This window comes from Dermochelys coriacea, chromosome 1 (genome assembly GCF_009764565.3).
Source record: "Dermochelys coriacea isolate rDerCor1 chromosome 1, rDerCor1.pri.v4, whole genome shotgun sequence".
Taxonomy (NCBI): domain Eukaryota; kingdom Metazoa; phylum Chordata; order Testudines; family Dermochelyidae; genus Dermochelys; species Dermochelys coriacea.
This window is the reverse complement of record NC_050068.2, coordinates 102703117-102730284: the sequence shown is the minus strand read 5'-3', so window position 1 is coordinate 102730284 and position 27168 is coordinate 102703117. Positions and strand designations below refer to the sequence as shown.

Here is a 27168-nt window from a genome sequence, read left to right as displayed (position 1 = left end):
AGACCTGAACATCCTCAGTGTCTAGGCTGCTGAACCTCCCAGGATGGGAAAGTACCTAAATCTGATGTGTGTTTAATTTCCCCATCTAGTAGGGCTCCATGTGGGTTCAACAGTCTGCCCACGTGGATCATCATCATATTATTATTATAATATATTAATATATAAATATTAATATAATATATTAAAATATATTAATAATTATATTATTTCAACAGAAGAGCAAAAAAAATCTAAATTCCTCATGATCACAGAACATGCCTGTATAGATCTCAGCAAGGCAATGCTACCAACTCAGTTCTGCCAACAGGCAACATGAGATGTAGCAGCATTCCTGAGATACAGTCCCCTTAATCCATTCCTCCTCTATCTGTATAACTAACAGGGACCTGAAACACAATCTCTGAATTCTACCTGGCATGTACAAAGCCATTTAAAAAGTCCACCCAAATTTTTATTTCATTTACTACCCATACAAACTCAGTCTCTGCAACAAATAATTATCTTGAAGTACTGGAGTCATTTTTTTCCCCAAGCATTTCTCATTGCTGTTTCTTAGTAGCTTGGCACGTAAAGCATTCTTAGATTAAATCCAAATTAGTGATGGCAGGCAGCCTCTGATCCACAGGTGGAGTAAACTGTTGGCTCAGTGGGGATAAAAGCCCTACTTGTATCTTGGCTTATTTCTCAAACAAACTAATAGAAGTTATATAATCAATAACTCCTACGCACGCTCATTCCACCACACTTTTATTACCTCTTGAGTTCATCCTTCCAATCAGCATGCAATAAGAGCCTCAGAACAGGTCAGAGTTATTTTTTTGTTTAGGAGTGGGAAGGGAGGGAGAGGTTGTTGGTATCTACTAAGCTTACATGATACTGCTTGAATCAAAAAGCCCATCAGAGAAGACCTCTCTGCTCCTCACTAGCAGATGAGCCTTCTGCACAGGCCAACTGCATTCTAAGGACCTTAGACAATCGCAGAAGGGAATCAGACCACAACTGACCTCAGGGTCAAATTATTACCACGCGCACCAGTGGGAAATGAATCAAGTCCCAATATATATGAAGCACTTTGAGGTCCTTGAATGAAATTGCTAAGTAGTAATATTACTTTACTACAAGCATGTTCGGATTTTGTCAATCATAATGGTTCCCCTTTCAAAGAGTGAAGTAAATTATGCCTATGGATTTACTCTCACACTCTTTTACTGAAGCTACCCTAACTAGCTTCTGGAAGTAAAAAAAACTTACTATACACACTTTAAGAGATATAACTATCTAGGGATTCAGGGTATGATGCAATGCCCACTGATGTCAAAGAATCTTTACATTGACTTCAATGGACATTGGATTGGGCCCTTCTAGGACTCATCATTATAATGCCTGAGCACCAGCAGCTCATCACAATTTGCTTTTCATCCACCCTTTTCTTCCCAGTCTAGCCCAACTTGAAAACCAAAAGCTAAACAGTGGTAGGAACCAATTATCCTTTTAGTTTTGACAGTACGGTACACTGTCACCATTTATTTCAAATCATGGAATCATAGAACTGTAGGACTGCAAGGGACTTCAACAGATCATCTGTGCAGTCCCCTGCACCAGATCAACTGTGCAGTCCCCTGCACTCCCATGCATGTGAAAGTCAACACTCGAGACAGAAACTGCATTTTCGATCTTTGCTATTTTTTTTCTCTTCCCTTTTGTATGTGTTTGGCTGGGTTTATGTTAAATGTTGCTTAGTGAACTGTATGTAGTTGAAGGACTAGACTTGATGCCTGACTGTGTCCTCCATTCATGTCCTGGCATTGAGACTGTCTTACTGATATTATATTTTTCAGATATACAATAATGTAAAAACAACAGGTTAGAACTTCTTAAAAAAAAACTAAGATTACACCAGAAATGAACACCTGTAATTCACAGATCTGAGCAAAGAGTACAATTGAGCATTGAATGTCAAAAAGATACGGATGATGTGAGTTTAATGGGCAGATTTTCAGTCTATCGAATTCCTTTAGAATTAGTAGAAGTATAAATGAGCCCCAGTGGTGACCTACTGAATAATGACATGATGAAGAGAGAGGCCTATTGCAATAATTGTGCCTACAAATTTACCCTAATTGTAAACTCAACTGGGGGAAAGTTGATAAAAGTACACAAAGTGTCATAATAGCCTATAACAACAAATGTTGATGAAGAAAGGTTCAAAAGGGAGACAGAATGGCTGAAATAGTACAAACAAGAAGACCTACTGATATAATTCAGGGACTTTATTAAGATCATGCCTGGTAAACAAGAGAAGTGGTCTGGAAATTAATGGAGCCAAATTGATGTGTCAGAAATTAGGCCTAATTGTTAGACAAAATAATGAGGGGATTGGCTATTCCACCCATCGCTCCTCCTTTTGGGGTCCTTCAAAGAAAAGGCTTTGGAGATAAAAATTAGAGGACAGATGTGGATGCTAGCTAGCTGAAGGATGGGAAAACAGGAAGGAATGAGCTTCACCAATATGGCAGCCACCCGCATGGCCTCCTGGGACCCCAGTATCCACTCTGACAGTGCTGGCCTTGAGAGATGTCCTGACCAGTCTGCAGAGAGGAATCCAAATGGCATTGCCACCTCCATTGACTCCAGCTGAATCCTGACCACCACCTAGGATGTGAGACTTTGTCACTTCCTTCCCATTCCCCTCCCCAGCGTGTGTCCTCTCTCTTCCCCGTCTTATTTTTTCTCTTTCCTATCCTTCACCTTTTGCTTTCTGACTAATAAAAGTCTGGCTTAGCTGGCCAGGACTACATTTTGCAACACTGCTTTGAGTCTGTGAGCAAAGTGGCAAATAAAAGCAATGCCTTATATGTATATATATTATTATATAGATCAATGCTATATTAGTTTTCCAGGTCTCAAGATTGTTGATTAGACCATGGGTTGTGTCTGTGTTTTTCCAGAAGTGAGATTGCACATGAAAGTCAATACTAAAGAAAGAAGCTGCGTTTTCTATCTTTGCTGTTCTTTTCTCTTGTGTGTGTTTGTCTTGTTTTGTGTTCTAGGACAGAGGTCGGTAACCTTCGGCACGTGGCCCATCAAGGTAATCTGCTGGTGGGCCATGAGACTTGTTCTTTACATTGACCATCTGCAGGCATGGCTCCCTGCACGGCCGCAGTTCACCGTTCCTGGCCAATGGAAGCTGCAGGAAGTGGCAGCCAGCTCATCAGACTTTAACAGCAGCAACAGCTTCAGCCTATCTCAATAACTTTCTTCTCCTTTTGCCCCCCAAAAACAGTTATTACCATCTACAAGACTTGTCAAAGAGAAGCATTTTCCTTTTAAAAACTCTCTCCAGCAAGAGGGAAAGGGAACAGGGAATGTTGCTAAAATGAAAGCCTTACTAAATACTTTATATTTCAAAAGTATTGAAATATAAATGCTTTAACCGTTCTCCTTTCTTTTCTGTATCTCTAATCAGAAATTAAAAGGATTTTTATGGTGCGTTTGCCAGGGTTCCAAGCAGGCTGAGGTCTCCAGACTTTTTTTTAACACTGTTTAATGTTGGTCACGTTAACACCTTTGACTTTCTGGACCCATATATTCCATCTAATTTAATACAACATCCCCAATTCAACTCAATTCTAAAGCAGCAGCACACACTCTACAAACTTGAGATTGGTCTTTTTCTTTTCCTTGTAAAAGCACCAAAAATGTGACATTGTAAATGCAGGCATCCAAAGCAGTTGGGATAACTGAGGTAACTTCTGTTTGTCAGAAAAAACATCTGAGTCACTATGCTTGTGTCTATATTTACATCAACAATAACAACAAAAGATGATCCCGGAAATTGTCACTTATTTTAGCTTCAGAATATATTTTGCAAGAAGAGTTCTATGGATTATTCCTTTCACCTCAGCGGGGAGGTTTTCTAATCTTTCAAAACTCGCCTCTCCAGAATGTTCTTACCTGAAACATTTTTCCAGTATTTTTTGAATCACAGCACTCAGCAATCTGGCATCCGTCATGTGTAAAGGTCTTCCACTAAAAACTGCAACATGTTACTAGTGTGCTGCCACCACCTTCTGCCTTAAGCAGTAAGGATAGAATAGAAAAACACAGAACAGTTTTTTTTTTCTGTGAGAGAAAGCCATCAGAAAGGGGAAAGGTTTAAGGTTTAAATTCCTCCTTTTCATAGTTTCTGATAATAAACCTGTAAACCCTATGGCCAGAAGGTCTAGCTCTCTACTCGCTCTATTGACCCAAAGGGAGAAGTGTTGCCATAGGGTATGGCTACACTTGAGTGGACACAGGTACATGTGCACATTGCTAGTGTGGACACCCCATACCCATACAATGGGTTCACACTTGCCATTCTGGGTATGGGTTTATGATGTGCACAAATGTATACCCGCATCCATACGGGCCCTTCACAGCACGCTACAGAAGTATAATGAATTCAGGGGCAAAATCCCAGAGTCCTTTGTGTCACTCTGGGAACCATCTTGCTGTGTGTTGCTGGTGCTGTGAACCACCTTCACGCATGTTGGCAATGGCAGCTCCTACTCATCTCACTATTCTGCCAAACTACTTTGGAGACATGGAGCACCTCCATAAGGATTTGTGTCTGCTCCTGCTGCTGCTAATTGGACAAGTGTTCATGAGGTCCAGTACCTGACACTGGAAGCTCCAGAGAATTTTGAGATGCTGAAGGCAGCTGACCAGGGAGACGCAGAATGAAACTCCACTGGTAACACACAGAACTGGTGTCTTGAATGCCAGGAAATGTTACACTCATGGTTGGACCACTGCTTCTGGTCCTGGGGAATCAGTGTGGTGTGATGGGATCACGTCATCTTGGAAACATGGAATGATGACCAGTGGCTGCAGATCTTCAAGATAAAAGAGCAGACCTTCTTCCAGTGCCAGACACTTACCCCCAGTGCCAGATCACTCAATTTTGGAAACTCATACCAGTAGAGAAGCAGGTGGCCATTGTTATTTGTAAACTGGCACCACCAGACATTTACCAGTCAGTTGCAAAATAATTTGGGGTTGGGAAGTCAACTCTCGGGGCGATGGATGTATAGGTGTGCAAGGCTATCACTGCTGTGTTTACCAATGGTTGGTTTCCTTCACTGCTTTCTGTGAAATTATAGCAGAATTTCAGAGGGTGGGTTTCCAAACTGTGCAGGGGCCATCAGTGGACCACACATTCCTATCCTTTGTCCACCAAAAGGGGCCAGTGAATATGTAAGCAAAAATGTTACAATTAACTGGTTCTCCAAGGCTTAGTGGATCACAGGGATCAGTTCAGGAATATCCGTGTTGGACACACGGGAAAGGTCCATGACACCAACGTGCTCAAAGGTTGAGACTGTACTGCAGATGGCAAGAAGGGATTTTATTCTCCAGGAACATTCTCATTATGTATGGTATTTCTGTGCTGACATTTATTTTGGGCAGCTCCATCCACCCACTCCTACTGTAGCCAATAAAGCAGTACCCCAACATCCCTGACCCAAGGAAAAGGGAATTCAACTACAGATTGAATAGCTTCAGAATGGTGGTGATGTGGACCTGGGGTGTCTGAAAGCCTGTTGGCAATGCCTTGGCTGAATACTGAACAACAATATGGCCAACAGAGTTTGGATTATAGCAGCATGCTGTGCTTTTGCTCAATGTCTGTGAATGCAAAGCAGAATACTTTCACAGTGAGTAGGCACAGAACAGAACTGCTTTCCAAAGCCTGTACAGGCAGCCTGACCCAACACATGTACACACTGCTCCTGGGTGTACAGCAGGCCAGGGAAATTCAGGATGCTGTGTGCTCCTCCTCCATGGAGCCAGAAGGTGATTTAGGACTGTGCTGAGGTAGATTTGTGATTTTATTGCAGCAAAAGCTCAATAAAACATCCACATTTGTCTTACATGACACTAACTACTAACTGGTTTCAGAGTAGCAGCCGTGTTAGTCTGTATTCGCAAAAAGAAAAGGAGTACTTGTGGCACCTTAGAGACTAACAAATTTATTAGAGCATAAGCTTTTGTGAGTTACAGCTCACTTCATCGGATGCATTTACTACTAACTGAAAGCACACAATTATGGCAAGGACCCTCTAGGTTAACACCTTTGGCCATGCTTTTGTGCTGAGGACACTATTAATGTATTGCAATGCCACCATCCATCAATGTTTCTGTTACATGTTAAATGCTTTGGTTTGATTTGGTTTATGGGAATCATTTAAGCACTGTTAAAAAAATTGGAAAAAAATATGTTTTTGTTTTGGGTGGGACTTCACGCATTCCTTCCTCACAATGTCTTAAGATACTGTGCTCATAGTTCTTATTAGGGGCAATGCACAATTACTCACATGGCATGAGTACTCCCATAGTGGCTTGTTATGAGTGCTTGGGCGAGGAGGGGTTGTACAAACATAGTGACCTGTCTTCCATATCACTTTACTTTTGTTTTCTTTATATTGTGAGTTAATTGAAAAGTCTTTATAAGTTTGATAATTTAATTTCTCTGTTGCTCATGTTGCTGTTTTTACAAGGAGCTGTTTGTTCTTTTACACCTTACTTCATTGCCAATAACCCTTTTTATTTTGTTTGTTTTAAACACAAATAAGCCCATGATCCAGGGGTCAAGGGGAGATAAGGGTTAGTGTGAGGGATATCATTATTTGCATTTCAATGGCTCCAGACTTATACAGATGACACAGTTATGTCCTGTGGTTCCTGCTATTCCATCCCAAACCTCTATGAACTAATCACTTTGGTCATCTTTGGAAATCAAGGGGCACACACATACATGTGAAGTGAACATAAACTGTTCTTTACAAACGTACATCTAACTAACTGCAAAAATGCTTTATTACAGGAACCAATCCTAAAAAAAAACCCAGGCAAATTCCCTGAAGGTAGGCAAACATTACTGTCTTTAGGCACAACTACAAGCCCTTCCCTTCCCACTGTCCTTGACAAGAAAGGAACACTGTGCAGGGGGACAACCCGGGAAATCTCCTGCATAGAGGTTAGGTGCCAAACACGCTTTGCTACAGGGTCAGGATTGGGTTCATTGTTGCCCCCCTGAATGCACTGCCAGGTTTCCATCTTGCTCATCCTTGTCAGGATGGAGGATGAGATTCACTGGCTCAACAGCAGCCTGGCAGGCAGATGGAGGAGAATGAGGAGGAGGAAAAGATGGAGGAGGTGCTTCTTGTTCCCAGACAGAAGCAGCAGATAGGATGGTAGGCAGCGCCCAGAAGCATTTCACCTCCAGCTGAACTAAGGTTAATACTCTCCAGGTTGTGCTGATGAATAGCGTTCATGACGGGAGAACTGAAAAGGGATCAGTGCGGGTCACTACTACCACCAGCAACAGTGGGTCAGGAACCTTTATATCTTTTTTTGGTGTCAGGCACCAAAGGGAGCACTATGGGAATGGCCTTGGAGGACTATAGATATCCATGACCTTCCCATTGCCCCCATCCACACTGCACTGTAGAATGGGTACGGGGCCATGCTACAGCATTGGCATGTATATATCCACCCCTCTCCTGTATGCCGGGGGGCTGGAACAATTTGTATAGTAGGGTGTTGAGAGCCATTGAACCAAACTGTAAACTCTGTGTATAATGAAAACCACTTCATGCCAGTGGATGCTGCAGCATCCCCCACCGGCACCCCTAGTCCAGCGCCTATGCTGAATGCTAACTTTTGCACACTTGACTCTCCTTCAGGAACATGCTTCGTGGGTTCAGTTATGGACAGTAGGGGGCTTATAGCACAAAATACCCGTATAAGCATGTACAGTCAAAGTGTACTTGGGGCCATAAAACGATTCATTTGGATAGACTACCTACACACAGTTCCTTCAGTGATACTTGGGGAGTCAGCATAACTATATGTAAACCCGGATTTTTGGGAGTTTCAGAGAGCTTTGGAGCAAGGAGCTTATGTCCAAGCAGGCAAGACTCTCCTTAACAGTCCTAAGTGTTCTTGGTTTCTCTCCTGTGAGAGTTGGCAGTGAGAAGTGACTCAGAAGTCTTTATGGCAAGTGAGAACGGGATTCTGAGGCTCTACTGTGAGTCACTGCAGAGGATAGCAATAGTGCTACCTCTATACCTCAAAGCAGCGTCCTGGAACCCCCATATTCACCACTATCATAATTATGATGTTTTGTACAAAATATGCCTTGTGAAGTATCATTTTTAAAGTCTTGATCTGTTGAGCAGTAATATCCTGTTGGATTGCATGTACTATCATTGTATGGGAAGTTATAAAGTCTTACTATGTGTGAGCTACTGAAATAAGTTGTGAAATTAGGAACACCGACAATCAGCCTTTAAGGTACAGCAATGGAGTGCTGATGGCACAGGTGTGCTGATGCCCATTAAAGGAAATCCATTCTCCCACCAGAAAATGTCTCAGAGAGAGCACATAGACTATGAAGACTGCTTGACCAACGGGGGTGGACCCTCACATCACAAGCATCCATCTTTCCAGCAAGCTGGAAGAAACTGTAAAAGAGGGGAAGTGGCATCATCACTTGACCTCTCCCCTCAACTCAACACTTGGAAGAAACATATGGAGGACAGAGACTTTGAACTGGGGAGAGTGGTCCCAGGCTGGAAAAGAGTCCCAGCCTGTGTACTGAGGATCTGTAACATGCTTTTCGATCTGTCAGACACGCTTGATTCAAATCCTGTTTAATTTGTAGAACTCAGACTGCGAAATTATTTTTGTTTCTTAAGTAACCAACTTTTTATACTGATAAATACTTTATATATATATATATATATATATATATATATATTTATACTTTATATATATTACTTACAATCACTTAAAATCTAGCTTTCTGTTACCTGAAACAGTGTGCTTTGGTTGAAGTGCTTGGGAAATCTCAGCTCAGGTTACAAAGGCTAGTGTGTGTTCTCCCCACATCAAGGGAGGGGCAGACTGGGTAATGAACTTATACTGGTCAACCTTCTGACCAGGGCAAGATGGTGCAGTTTTGGGGTGCAAGGCTGGGGAGCTGGGGGGAATTGGTTGGAGCCTCTCTATTGTTGGCTCATGAATGGCTGGCAAAGCATTCATGTAACTCAGTTTTACTCTTTTTTCAAGGGGCACGATGAATCCATTTTTATTGTGACTCCAAGTAGTAGGTATTCAATTGCATCAGAATACAGCCACAAATCTGAGTACTAAGTTACTTCATATGTCTTGTTGAAAAGAAACTTAATTCCAATAGAATTAAAAACAAAATGCTTTAAAAACAAAGTCCTACACTTACAAACTTACATGCTTTAAGTAGAGCTGCTTTAAATAGAGTTGCATGTGGCCTAAAATGTAGGCCACTTATGTGCCTAAATAGAGATTTAGGTGACTGATGTTAGCCACATGGCAAAAATTTATTAAAATTACATAACGATTATTTGTTTTATTATTATTTTGTAGTGTGATAGCACTCAGTACCCCTGGTCAGAGACCATTACCCCAGGTGCTGTGCAGACACAGAATAAAAAGACTTTGCCTTCCCTAAAGACTAACCCTTACTTAGATTTTTCCTTACTAACCCTATCCCCAACCAAATGAGTAGCATCACGGCCAATACTGGTCTACCTTCAAGGGCATGACTCCTGCCTGCTTGTATCTTTTACAACCATATAGCTGCCTGGCAACATTTTCAGGAGTAGGTGACTGAAGTTAAGCTCCTAAATCCATATTTAGACACCTACATAAATGGCCCAATTTTCCAAAATGATCAGAATCTAGCAGCTCCCACACAGGGATTTGCATACATTTAAGCTTTTGAAAAAATGGCTTTAATGGCCACAAATCCACAACTTTAAAATTTTTATTTCAAGAATTGTCCCTTAACAGCTGCCGTGACAATAGTCTTTCAGACGTAATAAAATTATCTGAACAACCAATCCATCACTGGAATGAACCCCCTGGTAAGCTGAAGGCGGCAGGGATCTAGATACCGTTGTGCAGTACTGACAAAAGTTACCCTTTGTAATGAAAGAAGTCATGTTAAAGTTAAACTAGGATGACAGGTTTGGGGAAAAATCCTATTCTCCAAAACGGCAAGAGGCAAGAATTTTTTAACTTGATTTTCCAAAAAATAAGGTGCACATGCCATTGCTGCAGTTGTGCATGCAAAGTGGATATTTGTGAAAGCTACTGTGATAAAAAGCAAAAAAAAAAAAGACACATAATTGCTCACAGTTGTAAAGAATTGCAGAAGATGTAAAGTAGCTTCAGGCTTCGAAAACTTTGCTGGGTTTCATACAGGGCCTGAGGCAACAAAGTGTACCCCCCCCCCCGCACCCAAGCTATAATACTTACTAAAGCCTTCACCTCCGGAGTCATGGATCTCAGGTCCAAGAGTTGAACTTCATCAGGTCTCAAGCAGAGAGAGGCTAGTGCTGACTTTCCTCATGCAGGAAAGGAGATAGCTACGTGGGAAGAGGGACATGCTGTGTCCACACTACTGGCCTAGTCATCTGGCTCCAAGTGTTCATATTAGAATTACATAATTCACTTAAATCAACATTCAGGACATTTTATAGGAGCTAAAAATTTTACAATTGTCCATAACTGCCTGGCATCAGAAGAGCATCTGTGAATATGAAAAGCTAATTGGATTCAATAAATCCAGTCAACATCTGTGAGAACTACTTCTGGATAAATGCCCAAGGAGGAGGACCAGAGGGACAGGGATGACTGACAGACAGATATGGATTTTATCTCATTGTTCTTGCTTTCTTCCTTTTTCTTTCTATCATTTTTTCCCACTCCTCTTTTATATTGTTTGTCTAGGTGTCTGAAAAGGAGGAGGAGTTTGCTCTGGAATGAAATGGTGTGATTGTGGTAAAGCATCAGAATATAGGGGGGTTACTCTAATTGAATTGTGAAAGATTACACACTGGTGCTTTCAATCTTTCTTACAAAGCAATAGAGTTGAGGTCTTAACAACAAATTACACTGTGTTCAGAGTACATGAAAAGCCACTATACGATCTAATTTATCTAGTAAATTATGACCAATCAATGAGGTATAATTGGTGCTTTTGACTCAGATTAATTGGTTATGGTGCCTTGGAGCTGCAGCTATAGACTGATTTTAATTAGGGAGATTTAAACAATTGTGACTTTGCGTGTGCATATGTTTTGCATTTCATGTTATAAGTAGAGATATAACACCTGGACAAAACCAAGTTGTAAGTATATGTATGTATTCCTATGAGCAGTCAAGTTTTAAACTGTAAAATAGCAACAGTTTTTCTGACCTTATTTATTGAGCTTTTGGTACAATACATTCTTCCAAATGTATGACCCATTTCTGCAGCCATTATTTATGTGGAGTAGTATTTCCAAAGTAGTTCCACTGAAGTCAGTATGACTATTCTAGATCAAGAAGCAGAATTGGGCCCAAAATAATTATAAAGAGACATGCTTGTAAAGGATAAGATTTTCAGAAGTTCCTATGGAATTTAGAAGTATAAATTCCACTGGCTTGTGGAAACCCTTCCCAGAAATCAGTGCATTTTTAATAAAAACAACAAGTGACACTGTAAATTTTGGAAACACTATGAAAAGAACATGATTTTTTTTCTTTGAGGGAGGGAAGGGGGTTTTAAGGTTGATTATTCAACAGACAAAAGTTAGTCATGGTTAGATGGAATTGTGAAGGATGAAATGCCACACCTGTTGCTTGTGATAGAATATTGTGCTTTAACCATAAAAGGGTATGGAAGAGAGAAATTAGAATGCATTTAGATTGTAGGCAGTCAGTGTATTCTGTTCACAGTGAGCTCCCATTTTATTTGCCCTTAAAATGAGAACTTTGTATTTATTTTTAAGATAATCCCAGAATGCTGGAGAACATTGGTATCTCTGGGTTGTAAAAGGTAGTTTGCAAAATATAGAAAAAATATTGTGTAGATAGGGTTCTGTGTTTATAGATTTTGATGCCATTCTGTTTGGCTGATTGATACAATGTTAAGAGAAAGAGTGGCCAATGGCTGAATGAATCAGAAACAACAGAAATCCTTCCATGGACTTTGATTAATGGGGATCTTGTTGGCATGTTCATTTCTGTGAACTGCCAATGAACATGGCTTTTATTTCCTGTAAACTGAACTGGGCATTGACAATGATATTTGGGACTGCCTATTTGCTGGTTCACTCAATTGGAATGAAGATGAGAGTAAGAGTGAGAGTGAACACGACTGGGGTGTTATATATACCAGGTCAAAGGAAACCGGTTCAGAGATTACCTTCAAATCTGGCTACCTATATTTTTGTTTAAAGTTTAAAACAAAATAATTACAATAGTCATTTGCTTTCAAGGCCAACTCTCAAAGCAAACTTTCAACGTTCTCAGAAACTCCCTATAATTTTTTTGTTTTAAAAAAAACAGACAAAGCATTATATTGTCCTTTTGCTGCCAAAGTTTCCACCACAGTGGCTTATTGCATTGATTTTCTGTGGGTATAATTATGTTATTGCAGTGAAATTACACTGAAGTAATTCAAGCTGAATCCCAGGGACTAAATCCTAGCAGTGAGTTCTACTGTACTGTAGACTAGTCTTTCAAGGGAAGTGGAAACGACCTCACCACTTGAAAGACAAAGTTTCAAGCTTAATAGTTCTCTGTAAGCTTAAAACTTTGTCTCTCTCACCAACAGTAGTTGGTCCAATAAAAGACATCACCTCACGCAGTTTGTCCCCCTAATGTGCTGGGACTGACATGGCTACAACAACCCCACCACTTAAGACATTTAAAACCAGAACAGGACCTATGCATGGTGCACCCTTGCTGAGATCATCTGCCCACCTTTTTCACCTTTAAATCCAGTTCAGACCTTCTTGAAGATCCATTTTTTCCATGCTTGAATTGTGACTCATGTTGACAAAAAATTTAAATTAGGAAAAAAAAGTGTTATATCCCATTCCCCCTCATCTCTGTCTACTTGTCTATCCTTCCTTTGCAAGCTCCTAGGGACAATGACTCTTTTTTCTCACTCTGGAGCGCACATAGCAGGAGTTACTATAAACAATTTACAGACTACATTGAGTATAATTAAATATGCCATAAGCAAAAGCTCTGTCCTTACAAAAGGATGAACTAAATTCACTGGATTTAAGGTTGTACCGATACTATTGACCTTGCACGTGTCTATGAGGAGAAATAAACATTAACTTGGATGAGATGGCATGTGAGGCTACAGTTTTTCCAAATATTTTCCTTCCGCCAGATGCCACATTTGGATGATTTAGATGTTCTAGGACTGGAATGGGGATTATTAGAGGGGAAGAGGGCCTACAAATTGGCACAAGAAGAGGAAACTGGTGCAAAATAAGTTTATGGAACGGAACCTAGGATTAAAAGAAAAGAGGATTTGGAAAGAAAGTAATTGGCGTAGTAAAACCAGGTTTAGGAAGTACTGCATGTATTAAAAATGTAAATAGATGTTACTCAAAATCCATTAAACTAGCAAATATGTAACTATCTAGAAAATCAGGTGCAGGAAAATATAAGACAAATTGCTGGCATGTATTTGAAGGATGTAAAGTTGATTAATTTGTTTAATAGGTATTAGTAGCATTTTTATCATTTAATTAATCCCCACCACTTGGTAATTCATAAGAAAATTAGTTCCTCATTACAAAAATATTTTGATGACATTTCTTTGTAGGGAAGGGAGGATATTGGAAGCATTCCATTTCTAGAAGACTCTGAATGGAGGAATTTTATGAGCTTTAAACACTGCTGAGTAAATTCTACTTTTTGGCTCTTCTTTGATAACCCTCATTCATTTATACTATAGGGTGGTATTTGTTTTTATATTGTTGCTGTTAGTTTTTTGAGCATTTTGAAAACATGCTAAGTGCGTCACAAAACGAAGCAAAGACAAAATCCTTCCCCAAATATTGTACGATCCAAATTTGAAGGGACACAATAAGTGAGAACCACAGACCCAAAAGAAAAGGTGGGGAAAGGGAAGAGGAAGCACAAAGGTGACAGTATTCATAGTGATCGCTTCTTGGTGATCCTCTTTCTGGTATGAGGAAGAATGGTCATGTTTAAGGGACACAGGAGATCTGGGTTTAATTCTGAGAGCCACCACAGATTACTTCCATGTGTTCTTGGGTAAGTCACTTACTCTGTACTTTAGTTCCTCAGCTGTGAAATGGGGATAATGTTCCTTCCTTTTTCCCACTTCTTGTCTGTACTATCTGTGTGGTCCCCTTTGTGCCTAGTCAAGGGAGTAAGGGAGTATGTCCCTTGGGGTAAATCCACAATCAAGTCCTTAGATTGTAAGCATTTCAAGGCATGAATCACTGCTTATTACATGTGTTTACAGCACCTAGCAGAAAGGAGGAGGGCACTGATCTCAGCAGGGAGCTAGCTCTAGATATTACAATAAGGAAAGTGTTCATCTGGTTCATAATTCCAATACAACCTGATCCCACAAGAAAGTTTCTCCAAATATATTCTATGGTGCTGAAATCTATATTAGTTTTACATCAGATTTGATTAAGGTTCATTTGAATTAAAAATCAGAAAAGTAACCTTGTGACATTTCTAACTGGGTAGACACACATACAAGAATATCATCTGAATCATATGGTTTCTCAGAAAAGCAAACAATATCTTGATGATTTTGTTACCTTTCCTCTACCCTTTATTTCTCAGCTTGGAACTATTTTATTTTTAGCCTGCCCCTTATTAAAATGTTTTCTCAGCATAACGTGGCATACTGTAAATTGTCATCTATTTGTTAAACTGTTAATGATAGTGACAGAGAATACACCATTGTGTACAGAGGCAAAAGGTCATCCTACGTTTTGGGAGGTGGCGTTCTGGACTGCCGGGAGATCAAAGAACTGCAGACTGCAGCAGGATCTCACTGTTGGGTTATGTAACGTTTAAATAAAAATTACAGAAATAAATATAAGCTCTCTGTACCTTAAGTCCAAAACTACATGGGTTTATGAATAAGTACATCCAGCTACATTCTTAATTCAAGAGGTTCTCATTTACTCTATGTGTGTTTGGATTCACACCTCCAAATTTATCTGCTTATGCTAAACATTTGTTGGGCCCCAACTCATTTTTATATTGATAAATGAAGGCAGAATTTGGCCTGGAAGGTTTACTTTTTTTCAGTTTTCAAAGGGGTTTGTAATAATTGCAATGGCTACATTGAGCTTCCCCGAAAGGCAGAGGCATATCACATACAAACGACCAACAAGAAGAAACCTCTATCAGATCCAATATCCAAGTCTTTTCTGTTGGCAGGATTTTATGTTGCTTACTGAAATTTACTCATGGTCATTGGTTCTCTAATGATTTGCAGTCATAATTTTATCATGAACTGTGCTCTGGGTGTGTTTTTAGGGGGAAAAGTTTCCTTATCTTGTAATTGTGCATAATAATGTATCACACCCTCTCTTACCTAGTGACAAATTGGATACTACAGGCTAGTCAATTATATACAAAATTTTTATTTTGAAAAGAGATTAAAGTCCCTGTAATGACATTCAGCAAGCTGTTGAACCAGAGGGAAAAAATAATACACCACACATACCACACTAGAGTTTGGTCCAATAAGCCCAACTTAATCTTTCCTACAAAGTAAAACTATAACTTCTAAAGCTAAAGTAGAGACTTTGGGCTAATTTGCATAATGTATTGTCTGTCAAAGTCCAAGGTCGATACTTGCTAAGGAAAATGAAATACACGCTTGTATTAACAGATTCCAATCCAATAAAATCATTTGAAAGTGTAGAGTTATGGGATGACTCATTTCCCTGACTTCAATAATATGGAATTATTTACCTTTCAGCTATTTAGCCAATGACATTTTAGGTCACCCTTACAGTTCAATGACCAAAAGACCAAAAATTACATTCTTGGCAAACTTTTGGTATTTGTCTTATAATATGCAATCCTTACTGCACAGTATAAAAGTGCAATTCTCATCAGGCGCTCTCATAAATGTAGTAAAAAAGGGAAGAGCTCTTTGAAATCTAGGGTATTTGCACTCTGTTGCTCTGTGTTAGAAAGGTAATCACATGCTTCTGAGATGCAATATTATGTTCTAGTCAAAATGCTGGAGTTTGGCTATAACAGACAAATACATTGGATTAGATTTTCTATCATGATTTCAATATGCTAGCATGAAATGTAACACAGAAAGCAAATGTATTGCTGCATTTCTTCATGTGTTGACAGGATTTAAAAAATGCTTTAGCAGAAACATACTCCCCCAAACTGACTGACTGCACAGGCATAGCCATGGATTGAAAAATCTCTTCTCAAGGATAGTGCCCAAGAATATTGACTTTACACACGATGCAAGCATATGCAAGCATCTAATGCTTTTTCCCAGCTGGGCTTGTCTGCTTCATGTTTATATGCAGGAAGAGTTGCCTGAGCAAGAGAGCATGTAGGAACATGGAGCAGAGAGGCAGAATGTAGAGTAGAATTTCGTGAATGCATGCACACACCTGAGAACTAGCCTGTTAGCTTGTTGATTTAAAAAATTAAACTGAAAAACTTTACAGGGATTTACATTTGAAAAAAATAAACTAAGTTATTTAATTCTGCAATGGTGAAGTTAGAGATTGAAAAGACATTTGATCATGCAGACCATCTCCCTGAAAATGCAAAATTGTGCTCTACAGCAGGGGTCAGCAAGCTTTCAGAAGTGGTGTGCCGAGTCTTCATTTATTCACTCTAATTTAAGGTTTCACATGCCAGTAATACATTTTAATGTTTTTAGAAGGTCTCTTTCTATAAGTCTATAATATATAACTAAACTATTGTTATATGTAAAGTAAATAAGGTTTTTAAAATCTTTAAGAAGCTTCTTTAAAATTAAATTAAAATGCAGCGCTCCCCGGAGTGGTGGCCAGGACCCGGGCAGTGTGAGTGCCACTGAAAATCAGCTCACGTGCTGCCTTTGGCACACATGCCATAGGTTGCCTACCCCTGCTCTACAGCCTGTTTCCTGTATTTTGTCCAAGCTAGTTTTAGCAGTCCCAGGTGACAGGGATTTTCCAACATCCATTGGAAAAATTTTATGTAGCTAAACATATTTTAACATCAAGAAATTGTTCCTACTATTAGCATAGATTTTCCTTTTCTTAATTCCTTCCATTACTCTCAGTTATACAGCACCACTGTCTCCACACTAAGCAATTCTCCTCCTTGTCAATAATATCTAGGGTTAAAAAAATACTTTGGAAATATTAAGGAAGGAGACACTCTGTAACAAGGAAGGAGGACACACTGTAACGGGTTATGGTTTAGTATGCACTTACTGTTCATGTGTTTTTGAATTACTGGATAAATAACTCAGCAAACACAAAGCACATATATTTAAAAATACATAGGGCCAAATCCCCTTCTGGTGTTAATCAGCCTAGATTTATTTGCTTCAGTGGAACTACGACAATTTACCCTAGAGAAGATCTATCCTATTGCTCCTGAAAATTCAACAGAGCAGTACTCATTATACAAAGTCACAAATATTCATGGGTCACTGTATTTACATGAGCATTAATATCATGAAGTATTGATAGTTAGGACTTTCTAGAGCTGTTCTGGAGGTTGAATAACAGCTTTCATGTGCAGAAGAGTTTGCAGGATCAGGCCATAGGGATCATCCACCATTGAAATTCAAATTCAAAATTTGTAGCAGCTAAAGGCAGTTATGACTTTCTGAACACAAGAAGGTTACAGTGTGCAATAGAAATAACGGAGTACACATCCCACAAAAGCGCCCTTAGGAGTTATGCTCCAATGGGTTCTCCACTGGCATCTAGCTTCACCATAACCTGTGCAGAGGGGGAGATATGTAAGAAAATGGAGGCAGTATAGTTCAATAGCTAAGACAGCAGACTGAATCAGGAGAGCTCAGTTCAGTTCCCAGAAATCCCTGACTCAGCAGGTGACCTACAGTAAAATAACAGTTTCCTAACTTTAAAACAGGAATACTATTTATCATTAGATTGACCTTGTCATAGGTTATCGGGATCTGTGCTGTTTATTTTCCCCAGAGTAACACATTTTTGTTATACCTAGACATTTTTCAAAAAGTGCAGCAGCAGTCAAAAAAACAAACAGAAAGTATATTGCCTCTATATAAATCCATGGTACGCCCACATCTTGAATACTGCATGCAGATGTGGTCATCCCATTTCAAAAAAGACATATTGGAATTGGAAAAGATACAGGAAAGGGCAACAAAAATTATTAAGAGTATGAAACAGCTTCCATATGAGGAAAGATTAATAAGACTGGGAATCTTCAGCATGGAAAAGAGATGACTGAGGGAGGATATGATTGAGGTCTATAAAATCATGTGTGGAGAAAGTAAATAAGGAAGTGTAAAGTAAATAAGGAAGTTAATAGGCAGCAGTCTTAAAACAAACAAAAGGAAGTATTTCTTCACACAACCCAGTGTCAACTTGTGGAACTCTTTGCCAGAGGATTTGTGAAGTCTAAGACTACAATAGGGCTCAAAAAAGAACTAGATACATTCATGGAGGATGGGTCCATCAATGGCTAGTAGCCAGGAAGGGCAGGGATGGTGTCCCTAGCCTGTTTGCCAGAAGCAGGGAATGGGTGACAGGGGAAGGATCACTTGATGATTACCTGTTCTGTCCATCCCCTCTGGGGCACCTGGCATTGACCACTGTGGGAAGACAGGATACTGGCTAGATGGACCTTTGGTTTGACCCAGTATGGCAGTTCTTATGTTCTCTCCTTATCTACCTACAGTTCCACATACTCATAACCATACTCTTAACAATCCCAATAACCATCATCTCCAGGGTCTGGATACTGAGGTGCTGTGGACAGCAGAAGATCTGGTCTTAATGCTGCTATCTGCACCCGGAAAACTCTGACCTGTTCCTTTAAACGTCTCTCTAAACTTACACAGACTGTGGTCTTTCACACTGCCTAGTCTTGCTGCTGTAACCTCACTCCACATCATTTCGTATGCACTTCTCAAATCCGCTACTTGTGATTTCAACCCCAATTTTTCTTTGCTCCCCTGTCTGGAATTCCTCAGTTTTATCCTTTGCCTCCTGCAGATTACAAGACAAGGAGGAGTTTAAACTACTGACACCCTCCAGGTGCTATTTTAACTCCTTGTTTTGCTCCTTTTCTCCTTTCAAATCATATTCTAATTCCCTCTTTTTCTCCTTCATTTTACTAACCATATTATTTAAAGCCTTGCAGATTACATACAGACCTTGTATAGCCATGCCTTTTAACTGTTTCTCTTTCCCTTTTCTATCCACTTTCCCTCTGTCTCTTCTTCAAACAACTTACACACATATTTCTAGGGATCACCTACATCAATTGCTTTTAATGCAAATGAAGCAGTTCCTTGTTCAATAACATAGTTTATTGTAAAATTCTCTAGGATTTTCCCCTGGTCAGCTGACATTTTTCTCATTTAACTTATTTCAAGGTTTTCTTACTGTTATCTCAATCTTCCTTTATTCTCCCCCCTCCCCCCAGATACCTTTTACTGGAGTAAGCTATTCACTCAAGCTTTAGAACAGCAGAGAAGACATCCTGTAAACTGTCCCTTGCCTTTACCAGAAAATGTAGGTCATTATCCTAGGTAATCTGGATCTAATGATACCATTCTTGACAATCACATCAGGGTCACCAATTTGTTACATGTCTGAATTAATGACTCAAGATTGTCGAATAACAAGGCTCAGCTGGAATTATTTAATCAAAGATTATGAATCAGAAATTAGTATAGCACTATACGGAATACAGAAAGAAAGAGATACATTACCACCCTTTGTTGTCAGACCAAGAGTTGGCTGTATCTCTCTCCTTCGTGGTATCTGGAGGGATGCATAAGTTTTCTCTTCCCCCAGCTAAGTTCCCATTCCAATATCATTATATAGGGTTTTAGACAAAGAAGTCCCCTTTGCCAAGAATATTCTCCTGAAAATATATCTTCTGATGTCATTTCTATACAATCTTGCTGTACCTGATTTATGTGTGAAGGCATGATTATTGACAGCTGAGAGGACTAACAATTCTTAAAGATAATCTCTCTCAGTGGGTCCTTCTTACTCGATAATCATTCTTTCCTACTGATTCCCCAACAGAAAACATCTGCTGTAACAATCGTCCCTTATTAGTTCCCCAAGTCTATATATGCTTATGTAAGCATTAGAGACAGACAGATTTCCAAGAATATCTGGAGTTTTACAGACATGAAGGCTGTTTGTTAAAGTATTGTTTAAATTGTCCAAGATTGTTAAAGTACAGCATAATGGATAAAATTCCTGAATAGAATCAGGGATTATCATTCAGGGATCAAAACTTATCATTCAGGGATCAGTGTTCCAGGCCTTAGAATTCAGACACACTCTTTGATGAAGATAAAGATTCTTAGGATTAGTTGACATATAAATGAATGAAAATATACAAAGAGAAAGAACTAAAAGGGTTAATATTTATTAACAGATACTAACAAACCTTACCTTTTACCTCGTTATCCCCAGAAGTAAAACTATTGTGTCTAAATGGGACAATGACATAAAGAAATCTATTTTCATTCACCCCAGTTGACAAAAACATTCATTAAAAAGCCATGTAAGTGATCTAATCAGTAGTTCAAATTGCCGCCTCAGTAGGTGTACGAATGAAATAGAGGCACAACCTGCCACCCACAAAGTTCCCTAGGAATCATGGGGAAGGGTATCCAGACTCCTGTGGAGGAGGATAGATCTTTGGTCACTCTCAAAGCAGCAGGATCATTTAGGAGGCATCCAGATAATGCCATTTCAGTCACAGCCCAGGTAACAACATGGATAGCCATTGCCTAGAAATGGGAGAGTAGCATAGAGAGGAGCTCCTGGTCTGTAAACCTCACAGAGATTAATCCCACACAGAGAAGTCTCTACTGCCTGGGATTGTAGAACTGATGAACCCGCTTTATATGGAAACCTAATTGAGACCTACCAGATCAAAGTCCCCTCTACTCACAGGAGTACAGGGAAGTTGTCTAGTTCATAGTGTCTCCAAAATGGAAGAAAAAAATGCAAATAAAAAGTATCACTTATTCCCAAATGGTGTCTTTGCCTATTCATTTTGATTATGCATCATATACAATACCCAGCTGATTTCTTATCTTGACCCTATGTGAGTAATATATCCATCCCAAACTCATCCCAATAAAGCCTGACCATTATGTATGCACTCCATCGGTTTTATACTTGTATATCATAGAATCATAGGACTGGATCATAGGACCTTGAGAGGTCATCTAGTCCAGTGCTTCTCAAAGCCTGTCCGCCACTTGTTCAGGGAAAGCCCCTGGCGAGCAAGACCAGTTTGTTTGCCTGCTGCGTCCGCAGGTTCAACCGATCGCGGCTCCCAGTGGCCACAGTATACCGCTCCAGGCCAATGGGGGCTGTGGGAAGGGTGGCCAGCATATCCTTTGGCCCGCGCTGCTTCCCGCAGCCCCCATTGGCCTGGAGCAGTGAACCGCGGCCAGTGGGAGCTGCAATTGGCCGAATCTGCGGACACGACAAGCAAACAAACCAGTCCGGCCTGCCAGGGGCTTTCCCTGAACAAGCAGCAGACCGGCTTTGAGAACCACTGATCTAGTCCAGTCCCCTGCACTCGTAGCAGGACTAAGTATAATCTAGACCAATGGTTCCCAAATTTGTTCCGACGCTTGTGCAGGGAAAGCCCCGGCAGGCCAGGCCGGTTTGTTTACCTGCTGCGTCCACAGGTTCAGCCGATCGCTGCTCCCAGTGGCCGCAGTTCGCTGTTTCAGGCCAATGGGAGCTGCTGGAAGCGGCAGCCAGTACGTTCCTCAGCCCGTGCTGCTTCCAGCAGCTCCCATTGGCCTGGAGCAGCGAACCGCGGCCAGTGGGAGCTGCAATTGGCCGAATCTGCGGACACGACAAGCAAACAAACCAGTCCGGCCTGCCAGGGGCTTTCCCTGAACAAGCAGCAGACCGGCTTTGAGAACCACTGATCTAGTCCAGTCCCCTGCACTCGTAGCAGGACTAAGTATAATCTAGACCAATGGTTCCCAAATTTGTTCCGACGCTTGTGCAGGGAAAGCCCCGGCAGGCCAGGCCGGTTTGTTTACCTGCTGCGTCCACAGGTTCAGCCGATCGCTGCTCCCAGTGGCCGCAGTTCGCTGTTTCAGGCCAATGGGAGCTGCTGGAAGCGGCAGCCAGTACGTTCCTCAGCCCGTGCTGCTTCCAGCAGCTCCCATTGGCCTGGAGCAGCGAACCGCGGCCACTGGGAGCCGCGATTGGCCGAACCTGTGGACGCAGCAGGTAAACAAACCGGTCCAGCCTGCCAGGGGCTTTCCCTGCACAAGCGGTGGAACAAGTTTGGGAACCACTGATCTAGACCATCCCTGACAGGTGGTTGTCCAACCTGCTCTTAAAAGTCCCCAATGATGGAGATTCTACCACCTCCCTAGGCAATTTATTCCAGTGCTTAACCACTCTGACAGTTAGGAAGTTTTTCCTAATGTCCAACCTAAACCACCCTTGCTGCAATTTAAGTCCATTGCTTCTTGTCCTATCCTCAGAGGTTAAGAGCAACAATTTTTCTCCCTCCTCCTTGTAACAACCTTTTATGTACTTGATATATATTTATGTATTTATGAATTATGAGCATATACACTCAATTAGGCATAAGAGAAGAAAAAGTAGAGGGAAACAGCAGCAAATATACTTCCCAGCTTCTTGGGAGGACTGTGCTTCCTGCAATAATCAGTAACAAACTGGCTACTTTAGAGCTGCAATTGTTCATCTGCTCCAAATTTAAAGAATCTGCTACCAGCAGAGTATACTGGGACAGACTTTTCATAAGCCAGGCCCAGACTAAGGACCTCAGTTCTAAACAATCCATCAAATAGAAAGATTAGAAGGCATGAAGGTACACCATCTTAAAAGTCAGGGATCTGAGTGGAACAATAAGGTTTTCCTGAGGGGGAGCCTATTGTGTTTGAAGTAGTTATGATGTGGTTTCCTCTGGTATGAAGTGTTTCTACACTGAATAATAAAACGTTTTTTGAACATCAACCACTCCTTAGACTTCAAATTTACCACCTCTCTAGTAAATGTACGTACACACACACACTCACACAGAAACTTTAAGATGAAAAATCAGCTCTTGGACTGGCATCTCAATTCAGATTAGTTAACACAGCTAAATACCAGGCTAAAAATTATAAGGGAGGCTGCTTCTTCTGGCCATTTTGGGATAGCAGCTAAGTCCACCAAGAAAATTATTTTGGCCAAAACTACTCAGGAAATTCGTAGGGCATATAATCTAAGTAAGAGGGGGAGGAGAGGAAGATCCCTGCAAATGAGAAGGTGAAGTGACAGGAGTGGGAGTAAAGGGCAATACTGAGACTAGGTGTGGAGGAGCAGTCTCCAGGCTGGGAAGAAGGTGTCAGGGTTTCCTACCTGGCCCATTACAGCCTTCACAGGTCCAACTCCCGGGCTTAATCCTGGGCCCCTGGGCAACCACTCCAGCCTTTCTGGGTCCCACAGCCACTTCACTTCCATACTGACCACCCAGATGGGCACAAACTTATACAGAGGCAGAGCCCCCACAATATTTCCATTGTGGGGATGTTTCAGAGTAGCAGCCGTGTTAGTCTGTATTCGCAAAAAGAAAAGGAGTACTTGTGGCACCTTAGAGACTAACAAATTTATTAGAGCATAAGCTTTCGTGAGCTACAGCTCACTTCATCGGATGCATTTGGTGGAAAAAACAGAGGAGAGATTTATATACACACACACACAGAGAACATGAAACAATGGGTTTATCATACACACTGTAAGGAGAGTGATCACTTAAGATAAGCCATCACCAGCAGCGGGGGGGGAAAGGAGGAAAACCTTTCATGGTGACAAGCAAGGTAGGCTAATTCCAGCAGTTAACAAGAATATCAGAGGAACAGTGGGGGGTGGGGTGGGAGGGAGAAATACCATGGGGAAATAGTTTTACTTTGTGTAATGACTCATCCATTCCCAGTCTCTATTCAAGCCTAAGTTAATTGTATCCAGTTTGCAAATTAATTCCAATTCAGCAGTCTCTCGTTGGAGTCTGTTTTTGAAGCTTTTTTGTTGAAGTATAGCCACTCTTAGGTCTGTGATCGAGTGACCAGAGAGATTGAAGTGTTTTCCAACTGGTTTTTGAATGTTATAATTCTTGACGTCTGATTTGTGTCCATTCATTCTTTTGCGTAGAGACTGTCCAGTTTGGCCAATGTACATGGCAGAGGGGCATTGCTGGCACATGATGGCATATATCACATTGGTAGATGCGCAGGTAGAGCCTCTGATTGTGTGACTGATGTGATTAGGTCCTATGATGGTATCCCCTGAATAGATATGTGGACAGAGTTGGCAGCGGGCTTTGTTGCAAGGATAGGTTCCTGGGTTAGTGGTTCTGTTGTGTGGTGTGTGGTTGCTGGTGAGTATTTGCTTCAGATTGGGGGGCTGTCTGTAAGCAAGGACTGGTCTGTCTCCCAAGATCTGAGAGAGCGATGGCTCGTCCTTCAGGATAGGTTGTAGATCCTTGATGATGCGTTGGAGAGGTTTTAGTTGGGGGCTGAAGGTGATGGCTAGTGGCGTTCTGTTGTTTTCTTTGTTGGGCCTGTCCTGTAGTAGGTGACTTCTGGGTACTCTTCTGGCTCTGTCAATCTGTTTCTTCACTTCAGCAGGTGGGTATTGTAGTTGTAGGAATGCATGATAGAGATCTTGTGGATGTTTGTCTCTGTCTGAGGGGTTGGAGCAAATGCGGTTATATCGTAGCGCTTGGCTGTAGACAATGGATCGAGTGGTATGATCCGGATGAAAGCTAGAGGCATGTAGGTAGGAATAGCGGTCAGTAGGTTTCCGATATAGGGTGGTGTTTATGTGACCATCGCTTATTAGCACCGTAGTGTCCAGGAAGTGGATTTCTTGTGTGGACTGGTCCAGGCTGAGGTTGATGGTGGGATGGAAATTGTTGAAATCATGGTGGAATTCCTCAAGAGCTTCTTTTCCATGGGTCCAGATGATGAAGATGTCATCAATGTAGCGCAAGTAGAGTAGGGGCATTAGGGGACGAGAGCTGAGGAAGCGTTGTTCTAAGTCAGCCATAAAAATGTTGGCATACTGTGGGGCCATGGGAGTACCCATCGCAGTGCCGCTGATTTGAAGGTATACATTGTCACCAAATGTGAAATAGTTATGGGTGAGGACAAAGTCACAAAGTTCAGCCACCAGGTTAGCCGTGACAGTATCAGGGATACTGTTCCTGATGGCTTGTAGTCCATCTTTGTGTGGAATGTTGGTGTAGAGGGCTTCTACATCCATAGTGGCCAGGATGGTGTTTTTAGGAAGATCACCAATGGACTGTAGTTTACTCAGGAAGTCAGTGGTGTCTCGAAGATAGCTGGGAGTGCTGGTAACGTAGGGCCTGAGAAGGGAGTCTACATAGCCAGACAATCCTGCTGTCAGGGTGCCAATGCCTGAGATGATGGGGCGTCCAGGATTTCCAGGTTTATGGATCTTGGGTAGCAGATAGAATACCCCAGGTCGGGGCTCCAGGGGTGTGTCTGTGCGGATTTGTTCTTGTGCTTTTTCAGGGAGTTTCTTGAGCAAATGCTGTAGTTTCTTTTGGTAACTCTCAGTGGGATCAGAGGGTAATGGCTTGTAGAAAGTGGTGTTGGAGAGCTGCCTAGTAGCCTCTTGTCCATACTCCGACCTATTCATGATGACGACAGCACCTCCTTTGTCAGCCTTTTTGATTATGATGTCAGAGTTGTTTCTGAGGCTGTGGATGGCACTGTGTTCTGCATGGCTGAGGTTATGGGGTAAGCGATGCTGCTTTTCCACAATTTCAGCTCGTGCACGTCGGCGGAAGCAGTCTATGTAGAAATCCAGGCTGCTGTTTCGACCTTCAGGAGGAGTCCACCCAGAATCCTTCTTTTTGTAGTGTTGGCAGGAAGGTCTCTGTGGGTTAATATGTTGGTCAGAGGTGTGTTGGAAATATTCCTTGAGTCTGAGACATCGAAAATAGGATTCTAGGTCACCACAGAACTGTATCATGTTCGTGGGGGTGGAGGGCAAAAGGAGAGGCCCCGAGATAGGACAGATTCTTCTGCTGGGCTAAGAGTATAGTTGGATAGATTAACAATATTGCTGGGTGGGTTACGGGAACCATTGTTGTGGCCCCTTGTGGCATATAGTAGTTTAGATAGCTTAGTGTCCTTTTTTTCTTTTGTAGAGAAGCAAAGTGTGTTTTGTAAATGGCTTGTCTAGTTTTTGTAAAGTCCAGCCACGGGGAAGTTTGTGTGGAAGGTTGGTTCTTTATGAGAGTATCCAGTTTTGAGAGCTCATTCTTAATCTTTCCCTGTTTGCTGTAGAAGATGTTGATCAGGTGGTTCCGCAGTTTCTTTGAGAGTGTGTGGCACAAGCTGTCAGCATAGTCTGTATGGTATGTAGATGCTATCCCACTCCCAACTCCCCGGTTGTGCTGCCCCAATCTAAGTATAAGACAAGAGACTATAGATGAAGACAGATGGGGGAGTACAAGGAACCAATGAGCATGCACATGAGTATTTGCACCATCAGGGCCTTCATTGCTAATTTTTATTTGAGCAAAATGTTTAGTCTCAAATTCTGCCCAGATAGGCAGATCTGAACACAAAAACAGCCTTGCTGATTTTGTTTGCACTTGGTGCAGAGCCCTGCCCACCACTGTCTCAGTGCAGTATAAGAACCTTAGTTTGTTCCCATGTTCCTTTCTGCATATCTGCCTCAGAACCTATTGAAATGATGGGCATTTTGTATGCGAGTTTCCAGTGATGATAGTTGTACACATACACACAAAAAGTACCTGTTATTGTTAAAGCAATACCCCTAGCTCCCCCAAAATGTAGTTTTGTACATATTGTGTACTAAGTTCAATATGTGGGCTTTAAACCTGCAGTTTCTCATACTTAAGAGGATTGCTCACCATTTCCGAACCCCATTGACTTCAAAGGGGTCCTGTGGAGGGGGAGCAGTCCAACCTCACGCACGGAATGGGAAGATTAGAGCCTTGACTTGATCTCTCCTGTGGATCTCACTTTGTGGTAAAGCTATT

At 41.3% G+C, this 27168-nt stretch overlaps 2 long non-coding RNA genes across 2 annotated transcripts in view; one reads left to right on the top strand and one right to left on the bottom strand.

Annotated features, from left to right (window-relative positions):
• Positions 1-27168, bottom strand: part of LOC122457993 — a 45809-nt gene that overhangs the window by 15805 nt on the left and 2836 nt on the right. The window lies entirely within an intron of this gene.
• LOC122457994 lies at positions 2919-12271 on the top strand. Its single transcript, XR_006277807.1, has 3 exons — positions 2919-3043; positions 9370-9375; positions 12258-12271. It is a non-coding gene; the product is annotated as an uncharacterized LOC122457994 (long non-coding RNA).